Source organism: Pelmatolapia mariae, linkage group LG10_11, assembly GCF_036321145.2.
Source record: "Pelmatolapia mariae isolate MD_Pm_ZW linkage group LG10_11, Pm_UMD_F_2, whole genome shotgun sequence".
Taxonomy (NCBI): Eukaryota; Metazoa; Chordata; class Actinopteri; order Cichliformes; family Cichlidae; genus Pelmatolapia; species Pelmatolapia mariae.
This window is the reverse complement of record NC_086236.1, coordinates 18134453-18155353: the sequence shown is the minus strand read 5'-3', so window position 1 is coordinate 18155353 and position 20901 is coordinate 18134453.

The window sequence follows — 20901 nt, the reverse complement described above, 5'->3', positions numbered from 1 at the left end:
CCATATCTACACACCTAAATGCACCCAGTTGCAGCCATCATGTTTACCACATTTGTTTTCCAGATGTGTTTCAGTATTACAAAATCCAGCACTGGCCATGTTTTAAAGTAAGATTTAATGTGGAATCCATTGCAAAGCTCTGAATCCACTCTACATCACGTTTCCAGTGAAAATCAAACACCCTAATGACGTTATGTAAATTTTACAAAAACTCTAAAACCCTGTCCATTGGGGCATCGTTACTTTCCAGAAAAAAACCTTCTTAAACTATAAAACATCATAGTTGCTCAAGCACTCATTTCCAGGTTTTTGTTGCACTTTCTTGGGAATCTGTCAAGCAGTTGCTTCCAGCATCCCTCGTGCCTTTTCCTGACAGTTTCCACTGGACACAGTTGTGGATGATGTTACAAACTTGGCTTAGCCTTGCAACAAAAGAAAGTCCAAACAAAAGGTTTATTTTTTCCAGTGACTTTATTTAATTAGTTTCTCAAAACTTACAGCACGTTGTGGAATGTAATGCATCGAGACATGTGTGGGTGATTGTGAATGTATGTAAGAGAATTAGACAAAGTCATCAAAATAAAGAAAACCAACAAACCAAGGAAACTATAAGGATAACTTCCCAGAGAGAGAGTAGACCAGAGGAACAGACTTTTGTAACCTTAATCACTCCCAACTCTTAGCTTCAGTTCTCTAATGATCAAGGCTGCTGCCAAAAGAAAACAAAGCAGAGCATGAAGCCTGGAAGGTGGGTTGTTGCAATGAATAGATTCCTGTCAAGTTTAGGAGGGATGGTTTAAATGTTTTCATAAAATAATCAAAAAGAGTCCAGAAAATTTGTGCCATATAAGTGACTTCACCAGATTTGTTGCTGTCTCTCTCAGCACAGGCCCTCTGCCCTGCTCTGCTCTCTTTTTCTGTGCATCCAATTAATATCAAATCACAATTTAATCATAGAAATCCTCCTCCTATTTCAGGAAAAATAGCAGCTTCTAAGCTGAACTGGTCCTTTGCTGTTTGAGGACAAGGTATAAATAAGGGTAATTACTGCATTAAACAGAAAACAGATAACAGAGTATTCAGGGAGCTGATCGAAGAAATGCCAAGAAAGATTACATAGCCACAAGGTAATCAGATTGTAATCAGATCTTGAATCCAATGGCTTGCAGACAGAATAAAAATTTTGTTCAAGTAACCACAGCTGTTTGTTATTTGAAGGTACATGGGGCAATAGCACAAGGCCAGAACATACTAGTCCAGACCAGACTTCAGTTACTGGGCCTGCTTACCATTATTACTTAGTCACGCTGAATACTGAAGTAGAAAGGAGAACCATCTATACATGGAGATCAACCAAAGCAAGTACAGTGGTCTGATATGTTCTCAGATATCATCTTACTGAATAATTTACTTAGGTTTTAAGTAAATCACTGATTTCTACATGGCTGACACGAACGTGGTGATAAAAATATCCATATAAAAATGCCTCTGTGGAAAAAATTAATTACTCTTAAATCAATCAAATCTTGATCTTAACATAGTTTGGGGGATTTAGTTAAAGGCAGTGTCAACATTGCATGACTGTGTTGACAAATGACATTAAAAATGTAACAATAAAATAAACAGTCATAGATTATTAGTTATGGAGGTTTTCCTTAGCCAACGTAATAGCAGCTGATGGTTTGATTGTTTGCCTTTTGGTAGTTTGTTCAAGCAGTCAGCAGTCACCAGGACATTTCTCAAACCTTTTCTGTTATGTTCTTCTAAGTGTTATCTTTTCAGGTCATTTGCATTTTTAAAGAACATGAGATTATTTGGGGAAAATGACTTTAGCCTTTTAGGAAAGTCTGATACCACTCTCACATCACTCTCCTGACTTAAACTGCCATAAAACAGGAAAAACATGATGCCTGGCTCTATAACTGTAAAGCATACTAACATATTATGTTCCATTTGTTTAATATGCATAAAAAATAATGGTAAAAAACAGCCTGTCACAAAATCTAAATAAATGTCAAAGATAACACAGTTTGTCAGGCATAAAATAGTATTTTTGACATTTGCAGCTGATTTCCAAAGAGCTATTGTCTGAAAACTTGGCATATATTGGCATAAGGTGAGGTTACACCTTTACCCATTGTGGTTATAGGACAGCAGAGATAAAGCATATGTGGAGAGTTCTGGGTTTATTTACTTTGCAAATAGAGCTGTGTCATCAATACAAAATGTTCTGACTTATTTGTGTTGCAGAGTGCACGACCAAACACAGAGTAATGTGAGCCACATATAGTGCTTTCATTTTCATTTAGTGCTTTCATTGCTTTCTTGAAATGTTCATTTTGTTGTTTCTTAGTGGTTTTTTTAGTTGACATTTTCTATTGTTTTTTGATAATGAATGTTTCCTTTTATCCTTAGTCAAGATGCCATCATCGCCTAACAGTCTCACAGGCCCTCTGTGTAAAATAACCCAGGGACATCACACTAACCAGTCAGTTATCCAAGTGTAAATTTAAACCAGAGGGCTAAGTATGTCATTGCCCTGAACCAGCAGGTTCACTATCGTGACTGAGCCATTCCCCTCTCAAACGCAAACCTGTGATTTATGTTTGGCAACAATCAGAGAGATTAGCATAAGGTGTGCAGTGAGCCTCTAATAAAAAGAAAATGATGAATCTGGATAAGTGGATGACTAAGGGAGATGTGGCAGGCCTGAAAAACTTCCAACAGCAGATAAACAGTACCTGAAAGTCAGGCCTTAAGTAATAGGAAAACACCCAGTAGAGACCTGACACATGATCAGAGAGATGCATCTGGTCCTTCAGTTGATCCATCCGTCAGTATGTATCAGCTGAAGGGCCAGATACCCTTCAGGGTATGCAGTAAAAGCTTTTCGTCAATGGAACAGTGGCTGAAAGGTACAACACTGCGTGTCTACCACCACCATCTAAACACAGTCGAGACTCTGCCATGGTTTGGGGCTAAATTTCAGACAGTGGTATTGATATTTCCATGTGTCTTTACCTGTTTTAATAAATCACTGCTCCTATTTCCCAACTATCTTTTTCTCTTCCTTTTTAAACCTGTCTTGTCTGGCAGCTTTTGCAATCAGAATTACGCTCTGAATGTGATGTGGTGCCAAACATATTTTGCTTCGAGCTCTATAAATTTTCTCTAGACGTCTCTTGTTTGTATGTTTTGTTTATTTGTGTATTTATTCATTCCCATTACTCTTATTTCAGTTTTTACAATATATGTGTAGTAAAACCAAAGTGTAAGCTGACAGGTGAGGAAAAAATAGGAGAAAATATAGTAAAAGGATAGAGCACAAATGAAAAAGCACAATGTTTCACCAACTGTTAGGAAGTAAGGAAAAAAAGAAAAAGGAAAAAGACATACAGCACCTGGAACAGAAAAATATGAAAGTGCACAAATACAGAAATCAACGATCTTCTCATTGTGTGTTTGCGTGTGTGAGCGTGAGTATCTGTGTCTTTGTCATAAAATGTAATTAATAATGCGGGTAGGAAGGTACAATAAACCCCCCACTATAGCCTGAGATCCGGGCGTTCACAGCCCCCAAGAGTACCAAAGGCCTGAGGTCTCACATCTCGGCAACAACTCTGCAACTATCCTAGCAGGAAAGGCTGATCCCAAAAGGCAAGAGTCCCAGAGAACCAAAGGGAACTGTAAGCTGACCCTGCCAGAGGCCTGTCATCTTGGCACGAAGCAAAAACATGACCCCAGGCCCACAGGCATCCAAAAACTGCCCAGCACATGACAGAGACACCGCCCCCCACACACGGAGGAGGCCCAAGCCACGTTGGACCACCACCTCCATTTTTCTAATAAAACATACAGAGACGTGGGGTGGCTTAAGACTTACGAACAGTGCTGTACATTTTTTAAAAACCACTCTAAAATGGTTGGATAGACATCATCGTTTGAAAGAGCCAGGACAGCTGTTTTCCCACAGCTACCATCTTTATGCTAAACTAAGAGAACCAGCTGCTGGCTCAAGTGTTACCATATGGGTGAAAATGGTGTCAAGAAGGTGCACTCTCTAAAATGTCAAACATTTACTTAACTTTACAAGCAAACATGCATGTGCTAGAAATCTATGTCTGAAAGGTTTTGTTGCTGGCAATGTAACATCGGTCATGAAGTTTCTGGCCATTGTGGTTATAGGACAGCAGAGATAAAGCATATGTGGAGAGTTCTGGGTTTATTTACTTTGCAAATAGAGCTGTGTCATCAATACAAAATGTTCTGACTTATTTGTGTTGCAGAGTGCACGACCAAACACAGAGTAATGTGAGCCACATATGTACGTAGCCCAGAATCTCTTTGCTTTTTAAATGGTGCATTTAGTGCTTTCATTGCTTTCTTGAAATGTTCATTTTGTTGTTTCTTAGTGGTTTTTAGTTGACATTTTCTATTGTTTTTTGATAATGAATGTTTCCTTTTATCCTTAGTCAAGATGCCATCATCGCCTAACAGTCTCACAGGCCCTCTGTGTAAAATAACCCAGGCACAACACACTAACCAGTCAGTTATCCAAGTGTAAATTTAAACCAGAGGGCTAAGTATGTCATTGCCCTGAACCAGCAGGTTCACTATCGTGACTGAGCCTCTCAAACGCAAACCTGTGATTTATGTTTGGCAACAATCAGAGAGAAAAGGAGCTGGAATGCTAATAGGGTGTCAGCGGGTTCAAAAGAACGAGTGCAAGAAGTGAAAAACAGTGATGGGAACCTGAGGGTTTCTATCATCTCTGACACCAAGGACTCTCCCCTTCCATACATATGTGTGTGGTAAGTATTGCGCTTTTCAAATCAACGCTGTATATCTGATTTCAAATGCAATATACGGCTCTATCATTTGCATCATCACAACTCATAATTCATTTTTATACCCCACAAGAGCACTACATGAGGTGTCTTAATGATTGCACTCTGCAGTGAGCTTTGTTTGCCATCTACAAAAAAACAGATGACAAGCATGAGTTTCTGAGTATAGAAATCCAAAAAGTCCTGATTTCACCTCACTGCAATCCTATAATCCAGAACTCTGGAGACAATAAACACAAGAAAGTATAGTCTCTGTATTCATGCCAATATGGATTTTACTGCCAAATTATCATTACTTTCTGTGTGTGTGTGTCTGCAGAACAATAATTCATAATAATTTTTCCCCCCCTAAATCCTAAACAGGACACATTCCCCTTTGGGTGGAAACTATAGGAATGCAACTGATGCATGCAACAAACACTGCCAAAACATCCATTTACATAAGAAATAGATTTTTTACATTATATATTTTCTATTCTTCCGCCTATTGAGGTTTTCCACTCAGTGGCACTTATCCAGACAGACCCGACTTATTAGGTCATGCCAGAAAATGGGGAAAATGTTTACCAAGTAATTACTGTGCACGCATGTTTTCAGTTGAGATTTTGGAGCCAAAAAGACAATTAATGATTTCCATAATGTCTAATAAGCAACAAATATTTTTTAATGCAAATGGAATATGTGCATTTGGAAAGCCCATGGGGATATATTCATGCATGCATGGGTGTCATTCCATCATTTTAGCACTTTTCTCTCAGGCAGTAGTCATCATTGCGATTAAAGGAGTCGGAAAGTAACCAATAACCATTGCCAAATACATTTACAGCCGACAATCCCTCCAGCTCAGTCATCCATTGAACTGCACAGTACAGCCAAGGCTATCAGCGATATAAATCTTAAAAGAATATCAAACCATGAAATAATATTAGACAGTATCAGTGATTTATGGTTAAATAAGACTTGGCCAGGACATTGTGATTCCACAACTGGCTGCACTTTTACCCATTCCTCGGGCATTTATAATGTGATACAGGCACAAACTGTTTTAAATACATACTGAATGCTGGTAGTTTTAATTCTGTCTAGATATAAGCATGACTAAAGGCATACAGGAGGATTAAATGTAAGACTTTAAAATTTAAAACTCTTCTCAATTGTAGACTTGGACAACAATTCTCATTTACAAAATATTTTTTAATATGAATAAACCTTTATTGTTATCATTATTACTAGTAGTAGTGGTAGTAGTATTAGTCAGTGGAATTCATTTATAAAGCTCCTTTATAATCTTGATTGTACCACAGAGTAACTAAACAGCCATTCAACTGTATTTGGGTGAAGGATGAAAGCAATTAAATTTTTAGGAGGAGGGCTCAGCAGTGATTTCACAGAGCAGAGAGCTGAAAGTTGGTCGGGTGAAAGGTAAAGGGTTCCAACAGCCTCAGGCAGTTGTATGAATCTCCAGTCAAGTTCTGATCCACTTGTTTTAGACAAAAAAACAGAGACACTAAAACCTCCGCCTCCACCTGCAGTTCTCTTTTTCATCCTTTGTGTGGGTCACAAAGGCTGTCTGAAAGCCAAAACATCCCAGCATATTTCAAATGAATTTGCAGCTTTTTAAAATCACCACATTCCTTTGTAAAATTATGTTTTTTTGTTTTGTTTTTTAAAAAGTGTCCTACTAATTCAGTAAAATATTTAAGAAAAAGCCAATGTGTAGACTCTATCTGATTTTTCAGAGCTCCACAACACTGACACTTCATCACCTTGGAAACGTTCATGGGAGTCATTCATGTCGATGACAAATTTAACTCAAAAAGTCTGTCTCTTTTACTTTGTGCTATACTCTAAATTCTATAGGAAAAGCTGTAAAACCAGTGAAAATACAGCTAAAAGTTTCAAATGTATGGACTCCCTCACTCCTTTCCAAAAGCTCCTTTTCAAAGCTGTTCAATAGGCTTGATTGGAGTCTTTGCCAGGCTGATTCTGGCCCCAGACCTTGTGTTTGGCACCCATGTTTTAAACCTTTAAGCCACTCCCTCCAGCCTGAAACACTGATACAAGGCGAGATGGATCCATGCAGGGACTCATGAATATTTTTCCAGTCTTCTGTCCAAGTTTGGTGACCCTGTGCAAACTGTACCCTCAGTTTCCTGTTCTTAGCTGACATGAGCAGCACTGCTGCGGTACCCCATCTGCTTCAAGGTTTGCTATATTGTGCATTCAGAGATGCTCTTCTGTATACCTTGGTTGGTTCTTTGACTTCCTATCAGCTAGAAGCAGGTTGGCCATTTTCCTCTAATCTCTGTCATTTTCATTTAATATTTTACCTTTTGGACTATTCTCTGTCAATTCTAGAGATGGTTGTGTGGGAAGATCTAAGTAGATCAGCAGATTCTTAAATACTCTGACTACTCACAGAAAGAGCTATGCCACGTTCAAAATCTGCTAGATCCCCTTTCCTCCCCATTCTGATGCTCAGTTTGAACTTCAGCAGGTCATCTTGACCATCTTTAAATGTCTAAAGGCAATGAGTTGTTGCCATGTGATTGGCTGATTTGATATTTGCTTTAATGAGCAGTTGAGCACATGTACCTAACAAAGTGTGTTTGTATATATTTCACCAAAAACAGCCATCTGCTTTTGATTGAAAAAAACAACAAGAAAAACATGTTGCTAGATTAAATTAAAACCGTAAATCTGGATTCTGGTAAACCACAGCGCTTTTTATTTTGATTTCACTGTAATAAAAGTTTCAGCAAAAAAAAACAAAAATCAAACAACCAACGGATTTCACTTAAGACACATGCAGGGAAATTAGGATGATTTATTGCTTCATGTCACCACACTGACCTTGGCAAATACTTTGTCTGTCTGATCATACTTTTCTTGTACATTGCATAAGATTTTAGGGCCAGAAAAGACAGAGACAAGAGGACAAAGTGAACTACGGTTCAACATGCTGTAGCAGGATATTAAAAGGTTGATGTAAGCGTGAGTCACTTGCCCTTAGACTATGTCAACTCTTGAATACTAAGAAAACTGGCACAGTCAGAATGTGCTGTTCAAGGACCAGAGAAGATCAAATATAAAGCATTCAATTTTAGAAGTCCTAAATAAGCAAAGACATTTACTTGTCAGGTTTGAAACAAATAAAAGAAAACTTAATGGAAAAAAGTATTTTGATTGTGTCTGAGAGAAGGTTTCACTTGTTGATACATGTAAAAAAAATAAAAATAAAAAGGGAAAGGGTTAAATTTGTGGATTTTGTTGAAATACAATACTTTTTATTCCCAGAAGAAAAAGAAATGTGTATATTTCATTAAGCCCTTTAACTTTTCAACCATCAACCATTAGCCCACGAAGCTCAAAACGGATTTTACATCGTGGACCACATACAACCCACTTTGATCTTAAGTGATTTTAAATGGATCGGAACAGTGAATCTACATAATCAAGGAGTAAAATTACTGAAAAAGGTATGAAAGTCCACTGCACAGACTGTTCTGTCGTTATAAAATATAAAGGTTTTTTTGGTAATTTACAATAAAAATTCAATATAAACAGACTTTTGTTAATTTACTTTCAACTAATTAATAGTTACAAAAAAGTATTTGTCAGTAAAAGTATTTGTCATTTATGTGTTAGTTAATTATGTTGGTGTAGAATAAAAATCTATGCACTCTCTATAGCTGTTCTGTGGGCTGGATTTAAGTTTTCAGCAGACCGATTCTGGACCCCGGGCCTTTTGTTTGACACCCCTCCATTACACCGACTACATCATAGGAATCTAAATATTTCTGGCCTGTCGTGTGTTGAACAATAAACTAAAGTAAGCTTTAAAAGCAATTGAAGTCATCGGGGTGAAAAAAGTGTTAGTTGTTTTAGAGTTGTGGAGACATGTAGTGTATATATTTTGGCTAGCCTCACAACATTTCCTTAGTGCGGGGACTGAATTTTGAAGGACTTGTAGGAAAACACGCCTCAGCAATCTCGCCAATCTTGCAGAAATTTAAACCCTATGAGCAGCACTGTCTGAGAAGCTGTTGTCCAGCTATAATACTGTATAATCAATGCGTTTTCCCCTTGTTAGGGTCAAAATGGAATTTAACACTCAATAGATGTCACCCAGAGCTCCAAGCCTAATAATTCTGATGCTACTAACGATTTGAATGTTCTGAATCTTATTTAAAGACCTTCAGTGGTCTTTGCCATTGTAGTTACATGACAGGACTTTCTATTGTTGTATTCAAGGCTGTTCTACATTCATGTGCCCTGAATGTCCAGTTAATCCTCTCAGACAATTGCTGTATTAAAGTGGGAAGAGTTGTAATGGAGTAAACTTGTCACTGTATTGGAAAACAGAGGACATGTGTTCACTCACTGGCACTGCATGTGTTTCCCTTGGCCAGGACCTCATGCTAAGTTGTCCCATCAGGCCATTCCCGTCTGAAATTATTCCTGGCTTTCTCCTTTTCCCTGTCTCAAACACAAGCACACTATCGCACACTTAGCTTGGGTCTGTTCCCAGCTTAATGTTCATAAAGGACCGCCATGTGTTGTTTCAAAGTCCGAGGCCTGCCCATGCTAAGATAAAATCAAAAGCATGGGACAAAGACAGAACAAATCTGGGTCATTTCCAGAGCAGCACTTTATATCGAAAGCCAACTCACGTCAGCACACATCAGCTCACATCAGCTTACAGTTGCCGAGTCTGCTTTTTCCACGCGCGTGCACTGAAGGACAAAGACTTTCACACCTGTTGTGCAGCAGTTTATTGCAATTCACGAGTGTTGCCTGAAACTATGAAGACTCTTTATCTTATCCTAACACTTTTTTGGATTTAAAGCCTGAAATGTTGCCAGTTCTCACTAAATTAATTTTCCTCCCCAGATGTGAGCACGTATGCAGTTTGCTTCAACTTACATTTCTCACTTTTACTGCATCTGTCCTGGCAATGTCATAAATTGCCTCATAAATTATTGAATTGGGAATGCTACACCGGCTTAAGGTTACTTGTGTTTTTGTGAGGTTTTATTTGTCACAATAAAGCAGTTGTTTCTGTCATAGTATATCCCACGGCCAGCTTTTGTTGGTGTTTTTCCTTGACACTTGATAATATAAAAGCTATGTTGAGACTTTCCACTAATATAAAAGTAACAGGAAATTAAAAATTATTCCCCACTTCCCTCCCCTGATCACTTTGACAGTTGTTGCTCCTCATTTCCTTCCACAGCATGTATTGTAAGTGGCTCGTCTTACTGATGCCAGGTAGAAACTCATATTTCCCCACTCAGTCCATAGCCCTCTATAACAAAGGGGGCTATGAGTGGCTTTTTTTTAATTTCTTCTTTTGCAAACTACAACATCCATATGTGTGTTATGTTGCAATGACTGGGAAAATCATAACTTTGAAATCATCTCATTATCTTTAAAAGCACAGTAATGATGGGTATAATTATGCCTGCACCAGTGTAACTGGTGGGGAGTGGCACTTTACTGCTTTACATTGCATCCATCCTCGGTAATGTGTTGTATCGCCATAAAGGATCGGTTTCCCCCCTTTGTTGCACAAGTGCATGAGTCATAAGAGAATGGGATTTCTCCTGCACTTGAGCAGAAGTTAATTTATGGCTCACTGCAATTACTAGTTTTCACCATTTCCTTGATTTGGGTTATGTATTGCTGTGACATGTTTTTTTCAGCATGGCAACAGCCAAAGTATCCTGTCACTAACATCAGTAATTGGCTTACATTATGTCTGTCCTTATTTTCATGTTTCTCAGTGTGACGGCGTGCGTGTGCTCCTGCTATGATTGGATGTTAATGCATGCATACAAACATTGGCACAGTGTTGGGTTTGCAGTAAATCTCTGCTTTAACAAAACACACATCCAGCTGCCAGATCTGAAAATGAGCAGAGAGAGGAAACAGGAGGTGCGTGTGTGTTTCCTGTCTTTATAAAGACTCCAAGTCCCTTGGAGTCTTTATTTGCAGCTGAAAAAAAGTAGAAAGAATGAGTCAGTGACAAAGAAAACGAGTGACTTGCTCTTGCCTGTCCGCACATTGACATAGTCAAAAGTACATGGTATTTATATAGTGCCTTTCTACTCAGTTGAGCAATCAAAAGCAGTTTCTACTGCAAGTCATGATTCACCCAATCACACGCACACACGCCTAAACACTTTCTAACATTTGCATTCTGATGGATGCATCAGGAGCAACTCAGAGTTCAAAAATACTTCAGCACGTAGATTCGACGAGTCAGGCATCAGTCCACCAACTTTACCACAGCTGCATGAAGCTGCACTGTGCCTCTTGTAAAAAGACAATTAGTGCTGGTAATGTAGTGAGTGTCAATTCCTGACAAGGATAATTTAATTAGCACTTGTGTTGGAAATCTCTGCAAATCTCTTTGTAGGCAGTTCAGTCACTGATGCATTAGAAGCACAAAAAATGGGCAAACGAAGAAGGTGGCCTGGTCTGATGAATCACACTTTCTGTTGTATCACGTGGATGGCCAGCTGCATGTGTGTTGGTTACCAGGGGAAAACCTGGCAACAGGATCCACATGGAGGCATGTGGCTGATTTAGGCAATGTTCTGTTGGAAAGCCTAGGGTCCTTTGACACATACCACCTACCTAGCATTGTTGCAGACCATGTACGCAACTTCATGGAAACAGAGTTCCCTGATGGCTGTGGCCTCTTTCAGCAGTATAATGCAGCCTGCCACAAAGTAAAAATGGTTCAAGAATTGTTTAAGGAGCAAAAAATAAGTTTGTGGTATTGACTTTGCCTCCAACTTCCCCAGATCCCAATCCAATTAAGTAATTATGGGATGTGCTGGACAAACAATTCTGATCCGTGGATGCTCCTTCTCACAACTTACAAGATCTGTTGCTACCATCTTGTTGCCAAACACCAAAGCATACCTTCAGAGGTCAGGGCTATTTTGGCAACAATAGCAGGACCAACACAATATTAAATAGATTATATAAGGCTATGTCTGATTGGTGTGTACACTTTGTTTCTGTGGTCTCATTTTCACTCAGAGGAAGAGGAGCTGCCTCAGTGCAGAGCAATTTTAACATGTTAATTTGATAATTGTTACAAAAGCAACACACACTGTAGGTAAGAGTTTAATAAGGTTAGTGGTTTTCAAACATATTTCATATATGTATTTTTTTTATTAGCTCAATGTAAACTTACCAGTTAACAAACCCTCTCCAGTTTAGTTAGTCCATAAAGACATTAAAACCATCAAGATAATGAGTGGTGTGGTAAGACTATTGTGAAAAAAATACCCAAGTCGAATAAACAAGGGGAAACAAGCTCCTTTGGCCAGTGAAGATCTCATTACCCAGTAAATCATTCAAGGATGTTGTTTGTTATGCCTCCACCAGGGAAATACATCCAAGACTAATAACCACCAGTGCTTACCCACTAAACTTGAACAGTGTTTGCTGGTTTGGATACCATCCACTTCTCACTCTGTTCCTCCCTTGACCCCTCACACCCACATATTCGTTGGTCCCTCCTGCTGTTTCGGGACTGTTTCCAAGAGCTGCTGGGTAAGTGATGTTCACTCTCACTTATCCAGCAGCTCTTCAGCTGCCTCTCTGGATGTGAATCACCCCATTTTGGCCTGACCTCTGAAGCTGCAATTAACCACAGAGAGTGCCAAGAGGTCACATTATTGAAATGTAGACACCTAGTCTGCTACCATGCTATTACAAGAAAAGAGAGGCAACTGCCAAAGCTTCAAGCTTTAAACTGTAGCTCCGTTCTTTATTTGGCTTTGAGGTTGTTCATGACACGACTTAAAACCTCAGAAGGGAAGCCCTCAGCTCTTGCTCTTCCCCCAGCATCAGTACAGGACTAAAAACCTTTGTGCAACAAATTAACTCTCACACAAATACACAACATTAACATGGCATGGATAAGTCACTCATGTATGAATGCTGATTGTTGGCTTTAGTTCAGCATTGAATGTGATCATCACCCAGTAGCTGGTGAGCAAACTGAGCCCCCTGGGTACCAGCATCTCTCTGTTCACTTTGCTGCTAGTGTTGTTCAACAACAGACCAGAGTCAGGAAGAGTGTGAAACACAGTGGGAAGCATTTCCAGCTCCATCTCTCTCTCTCCATCAGATCCCCTGAGGGTTGTGTCCCCAGTCTACTGTTGTTTACGCTGCATCTGCTTCTAATCACATCATCAAGTATACAGATGACACAACAGTGGTGGGTCGCATTAGAACGGCAAAATCTGTCCTATAGAGCGGAACTGAAGGCAGTCAGCTGCGGTGTACAGATGACTGACAGTGTGGAGTGGTCACTAAACACATCATCACTCGTTAAACAGGCTCAGCAGCGTCTGCACTTTCTGTCCTTGATGCAGACAACACACCTGTCCTCTCCTATCCTCATAACTTTCTGTAGCGGTACAATAAAGAGCGTGCTGACCAGCTCTTGCTCCGTCTGGTTTGACAGGTCCAGATAAGGCCCCAGATAAGAAATCCTATAGAGAGTGGTGAGGACTGCAGAAAAGAAACCTCATCTGGACGTCTCTTCTATCCATCCAGGATGTTGCACAGAAAGGCTGTCTCAGCAGATCCTGCATCATACACCCACCCCATCATACAATGTTCTGGTAAGACCGTTTGTAGCATCAGGACCAAGACAGCCAGATTCTGTAATTGTTTCAAGTCATCAGACTCTTGAACTCTCAGTAACCCACAGCAACCCCTCCCCAACTGCTTCCCCCTCTTTGAATATATGCATAAGCCACATGCTGAAACTGTTCCTGAACTGTTATAAACAACTGTATAATTAAGGCTGTGCAAAATATCTAGAATGGTGAATGTGCACTGGATGGTGTGCAATATATGTATTTGTAAGATCCAGTACAGTTTTTCATATACTAATATATTTATGTAGAAATGTTTTCTTATAGTCTTACATATAGCAGAGATTATAAATATTTATTTATACTGTATTAGTCCAATTCCACCACATTCTATTCTATTTTACTGTGTCTATTATTTGTCAGTTGTTAAAATGTGGCAGCATCCCTACTATACCAATCCCCGAGTGACCAAGAAACATGAAACCACAGGGTCAGACAGGTTTTCAATACCCTACCACTCAGCAAGCTTATCTTGAGCCATGAAGCTTGGTCTAAACAGCATATTATCTTAATATTTGTCCACCTGAAACAAAGGAGAAAGAAGTGTGCTAGTTTCATGGCTGTAGTTTTTGTCAAAGACAAGCAAGAAATGTGTGCAGTTTCCTGAACTGCTGCAGCTGTGATCTCAGTGGGACTGACGATCACAACTTGGCAGCTTGGTTCCATGTAAATCTCCAGATCTTCCCAAGAACTGGAAATGTAATGCTGAGAATTTTTTTTAATTCTTGTAAAGTCCTAGGGTAGTATGAGTTGAACTTGAGCAAATGACCAAAGAAACGGTTTAGTTTTTTATTTCATCTCTGCCTCTGTAACAGATGAAGTCATCTTAGACCTCCAACAGCAAAAGACTTATGCTGTTGAAAGTCATAATAATAAACTGATTTAATATGTGTGAGTGTTTACTGCATGTCACAGGAATGGAGGTTCTTGAACTGAAGATTAGATTTATAATTGAAGGCAGCCTTTAGAAACTCAACTTTTTTTCTCCTCTCTGTTTTACCATATAATGCATAACTTATCACCTGTGTCTGATGCATCATAAGAAGAAAATATTAAATGAGAAATCTGAAAAAGTTAGGAAGTATATTAAAACAAACAAGACTTTGTTTTGTTTTTCAAACCCTGAGTAAAACACACAGGCTATATTTCAATCATATCCATAAAGCGAAAGGCGGTTTTCTCACTGCTGCTACCGGCCAACTCTCTGTGGGTCTCCTGCTCCTCTTCCATGTGAAATCATGAGATTCCTCTTCAGCAGTGTAATTCCATGCAACAGGACCAAATGGCTCATTGTTTGGAACAAAAGCCAAGTCACAAGCTCGCAGCGTGCAGGTCCAACTATACAGCTACAGCATAATCCCCTCAGGACCACAACTGAGCCCTTTGAAGCGGTGATTGGTGGCCCTCAGAACCACAGCGTTGTTATCGTCCCCCGCATTCATAAAGTAATCATATGCAGCTCATGTTTCCTGCTACATTTGGACCCACTTCTGAACAGTTCGCTATTCGCTTTATGGTCAGGATGTGACATGATCAAATTATTGAATTGAATTATTAAATTTCACAGCAGAAAGTTCATGGATAAAAACTTCTCAAGTGGGGATGCAAATTGAATATATTCAAGGATGGTTAATATTAATGAATAATAACTCATGTTACTCATTTTTCCCTGTTTAGTAATAATAAGAGCTCGCTTAGTGAGAGCACTGTATAGCTGAACTGAGTGGATGATCCTCAGAAATTCAGGGAGCTTTGAGTAAATAGATTTTAGGTGAAAACATTTCTAGAAAATAAGCATTTCACCTATTTTAGTTTCACATTCAAACAATTCCTGTTTCACTTATGTCCTTAAGTCCATTTCCTCAGGATAAAAGCAAATTTTTGGTTTATAATTAAAGTTAGATAAATGTAAATGTGGAGTCAGATTGTGCGGTATTGAAAACCCACATCCTCCAGAGAATTATCTCATCCGCTTTTCAAGGTATTGGGTTTGGAAAACCATGGCATCCTTTGCCTTCAGCTGAGGTTGATGTTATAAACTCCAGCACAGCTGCAGTCTCCATCTTTTGACTCTCAAGTCCCAATGGAAAAGTTTTCTTCCCCATAGTTTTCCAGGTTGCATATTTATCAAGGTGGGAGAATTCGTGGAGGGGAACAGACTAATGGTAGATGTGTGCATAATTAGGCCAGCTGCTTGTCATCAGTGTGTAAAGAATTTGTTTCTGCCATTCCTCCTCAGCACATGTTTATCTCCCTGTTATATTTCGTGATCTGCTACTACGTCCAAACGGCTCTCTTGCCATGATGTGCCTGTGTGAAGTTCGATCAAATCTCCCCCTGGAGTGGAAAAAATATTAATAGCGCTCATGGCACAGCTTAATAATGACAATGCATTTGGAAAAAGCCCCCCTGTCCTCTGTAAGTAAACCAGCATGATAAGTTTTGAAAAAGATTTTTATAGTAAGAAATCACATCTAAATGACTTTTGGCTTTGAAAATCTGCCACATTGTGAATCCTGAAAGTCATTTACTGTGCTTATTTTGTTCCCTGAAGGTTTGCTTGTCATAACTAATTTTGCTTATTTCACAACCATGGTATACAAATATGTAGACCACCTGTCAACCCCGCTTGTGCCAATCCAGTAAAATCACACATTAAATTCTACCATGTAAGAATAAATTAGAAATATTGCCATGATGATTTTGTACATTTTTATAACAAATGCAGATGTACAGGAAAGGATAGGTCAAAGTCACACAGTTAATTAAGCCACAACAAGTTTATTCTGTAGTTATTAGTGAAAAACACAACAGCTGTTGATTAAAGCAAATGTTAATTTGAACATTAATTAGTTTAACTGTGATGTAATCACTGTCAAGCATCCTTACAGTATCCCCAATAGATCTGAGACAGCTACGAAAGAAGATGTCTTAAGATAAGATAAGATAAACCTTTATTAGTCCCACACGTGGGAAATTTTTGGTCATGCCAGAAAGTACAAGTTAAGAGCAGTAAAAAATTAAGAAAAACACAACAGAATAGGATAAGATAAAATAGAATAAAATACTGCTTACAATAGAATAAAGTACTATACTATATTGTTTATCCAAAGAAAAACAAATGTGGTCTGGACTCAGTACACTCCTATGAAAACCAAGAGCTGTTTATACTGCAATCCCACCATTGCATACAAATATGTCCTATATAGTAAGTCGTCAGCTTTGGCCGCTTGCCACGTCTACCTTGCCAGAGTGCACCTTGGATGAGCAAAATGATTGCAGGTCTATTTTGGAAACAATATCCAAAAACCCAAATGCAACTTTCTCCACAATTCATGAGTGGGAGTTCATGAGTATTGAGCTGTCATTTTTAATTTGTCAGGAACAATGGATTACTACACTGTAAAAAAGAAAGAAAGAAAAGAAAAAAGAAAGACATTCCAGCAAAAAGGGAAAATGTGCTGGTAATTTTCTGCCATCAGTTTTTGTTTTTGTTTTTACTATTACAGAGGTTTCTGTAAATAGAAAAATGTATACATTCAGTGTGAAAAATCAGCAAAAAAATGTGTATGGAAACAAGCATCCTTCATTTTAAAACAGTGTATTTATCTATCCATCCATTTGCTTCCGCTTATCCTTTTCGGGGGGGGGGGGCTGGAGCCTATCCCAGCTGGACAGGTCGCTAGTCTGTTGCAGGGTAACACACAGAGACAAACAACCATTCGCACTCACATTCACTCCCGCATTCACACCTAGATTGATCAATTAACCTATCCCCACTAACTGCATGTCTTTGGACATGTGGGAGGAAGCCAGAGTACCCGGGGAGAACCCACGCAAACATGGGGAAAACATGCAAACTTCACACAGAAAGACCCTGGCCTGATGGTTGAATTGAACTCAGGGCCAACAGTGCTAACCACCATGCCACTGTGCTGCCACTGTATTTAATCAACGTGTATTACAGTGTGTGTATTACAGTGTATGTAAGCTGTTATAACATGCTGTCTCAATCTGAGAGCAGCTGTTTGATACATTTTGATGACTTGATTCATACTGTATATTAACTTGTTCAGGCCAACTTCACCGTGCACCAGCCAGGTTTCAGTGTTTACTCTGAACATGTCAGCTGCTGAATATACAGTTCCTGTAAAACGAAAGATTTTCAATCAAATCAAAAGATAAGCAAGATAAATTATGATGTATTGCACCAGTTGCCACCCACTTGACCTCCTGCCAAATATTTCCCATCACTTTGTGTTTGGAGTCATAATCATCCCAATAAGCTTAAAATGGAACATACCTTCCTCGTATGCATTCACGGTGCACATGTCTGCAGTAACTTTTAACAGATTTATGTGACTTTGCTTTTTGCACAAGCTCTGATGCTAATCTTTTCACACATCTAGAAATGCTCCAGATCCAGTAAGGAAGGCTCATCTGGGCACTTCTACTGAGTACTGGCATCCAATTTAGTCACATTGCGCTTTTCTTCAGCACAGTCTCCAACTCTCCCGCTGTTCAGTATTATGTGATTCTTCACTGTTCATGCCAAGCTCCAATGAATTTCAGCTTGTAATGACATAAAGAATGAATTATTGTGAGGAGATATGTCAGTTCAGCATCGCAGCCTGGGTCTTTGCGAAAGTCCTGGACAGAAACAAGTCAGAGTATAAAAGCTGGAGAATGGTGTTCATTATCCAATGTGAAACAGACTTTTCCTTCGCTCATTTTCTTAATCTGTTTATGTATGTGCACACAAAAATTCAGTAACCCATTCGTTTGATTGTTATTTTCCTTTCAAATTACTGTCCAAGAAGTGGTGTTGCTGTAATGCCTCATTTCTGGTAAATTCATCACTTCATAAAGCTAGCTGTGGGATTTGAGTCAGCGGAGAAACATTCATTACTGAGTGAGTCAAAGCCGTTTCCACAGGCAAATGAACTGCAGTCCTGCCCTTTGTGTACATACAAATGTTTTAGAAGCTTTCATTTGAAATGTGACTGACCTCAGGCAAGCCCCGTCCTGTGTTTGCATGTGTGCATGTGTGTGTGCAGAGCAGGTGAGTACCGGTCCTAACTGATTCCCAGCCAGAACATTTATGGTGCTCACTAATACTGAAATAAACCAATAATATTCAGAACTTTTCCGTTATCTAACTTCTCTGTGAAGTGTATATTTTGAAATCATAATCATGTCTGTTCTTTTAGCTATATAAAATGCTTTTATATACATTTCTAAAGCACAATCTGAAGTCAGTATATGCTCAAAACTAAAATTCTGTTGTGTTCTAAAGTGAATATTAAGCTTACGAGGTAAGTTAAGAGGTAAAACTGTACAAAAACTGTACAAAAAAAGAAAAGAAAGAAAGAAAAAAGCACACAGTAACTTTATAGCATATGAAATCAGTTTTCCTTTATATTGGTGCACCTCATCTGTTGGCCAAATGGAACATGAAACATGACCATGATGAATTGGCTATCCTCCACTTCCCCCTACTGCACAGTCATGGCATTTCAACCAACCAATTTACATACACTGTAACTGTATGTAAAACTTACTATCATTTAAGTGACTTCTCATCCTCTTTGAAATATCCCTTCAAGAATTAGAGGAACGATTTGTTTTTGCAACAATTTGGGCAACAAAGTAGCTGCTGTTTGATTAACAAATAAATTCTTAAATTACTTGGAAACCTGAATTAATATACTGCAACTGCTGCTCTGTCTTATTTAAAACGATTTTTGTTTGTTTGTTTGTTTTTTAAATGCATCCATTCGGATCATTTTCATTGTCTCTTCCAAACCTCTTGCATGTCATTCTGTCGGAATATAAACATGATAACTCGAAACATTTGGAACAAATTGGGAAAAAAACTTTGTAGGGGTTTGGAGTGGGGTCATGCTAACAATCCATTCAAATTTTGCTTGCATCCACTAAGGTCTTCAAGGTCGGCTTAATGACTTTTTGGTTGACAAAAAGCCTTATAACTTAGAAACTATGACTCTTACAAATGCTGGTGTATTGAAAATAGAAAATGCCATATAAAGATTTAAAACATGTCACGTTTGACCTCTGACCTCTCCTTTAAGGTCAATAGATTAATCTGAAGGTCAAATTGATAATAATATAATAATACAGAGCTATTTATTAAAACTATGTTTCTTACTGACATTATTTGCGTTGACAACATGTAGGCATGTAGGGAATGATATATGGGGATTCTAAATATCACAGTGCTTTGGACCTCTGACCTCTTTTTCAAGGTCAAATAAAGTCAAACTTTCATAAAGATTTATCCTGTCTTCCTTCTCTCTTTCCAGCCGGTCTTAGCAGATGGCCGCCCCTCCCTGAACCTGGTTCTGCTGGAGGTTTCTTCCTGTTAAAAGGGAGTTTTTCCTTCCCACTGTCACCAAAGTGCCTGCTCATAGGGGATCATATGATTGTTGGGGTTTTCTCTGTATGTATTATTGTAGGGTCTACCTTACAATCGCCTTGAGGTGACTGTTGTTGTGATTTGGCGCTGTATAAATAAAATTGAATTGAATAAAATGTCTTTTATCCTTCTCTGTTTATACTGGGAACATGTATGAAATGATACTGGTGTATGGGGATTCTAAATATCACAATATTGTTTGCATCCAAATATCATGTAACATTTGACTTCTGACCTCACTTTTACATTTCACATTTTGCCTTTCCTTCTTTGTGTTATATCTCTAGATAACGTATTGAAGTATTGTCAAGAGAAAGAGAATGAGCTGAGAAATAAACAAGTTAGATAAGCTTAAGTCGTTTATGTCCAGTTATTTAAAAATTAGTACCTAATATTATCCATTACCTACTACATTATGTTTGGTAATAAAAGTAAACATCTGTCATACCACCTTTATCAGGTTTTTACTGCACTACAAACTTCTTAAAGTATGTTTAAATATAACATAGGAAACAAAATGAATATATAAACATTACAAAACAATTCCCTTAAAAGTAGATGCTGCCCAGAGAGTGAGCTGCCTTGGGGGATGTTTGTGTTCAGTCCGCAAAGAATTCTATTTTACTAACATCCTTTAAATTGATAGCATTGGCTAATCAGCAGTTGCACACATTTGTTTTTACACCAGACTTTCATATCAAGATGTAAACTATAATCTTCAGATTAATTTAATCATATATTTTGCAAAAAAAAATAGCAAATGTGTCTGATTCAGGTGAGTCAGCAACCTTTACTATCATAAGAGCTGTTTTTTTTGTTTTTTTTATTTATTGACAAAAAAAACAGAAAAAACCCAAAAGATCAACAAAATATATTTAAGCTTAGTAATAAAGGTGACATAGTACATTAGGTATACTTTAGCCTAACAACA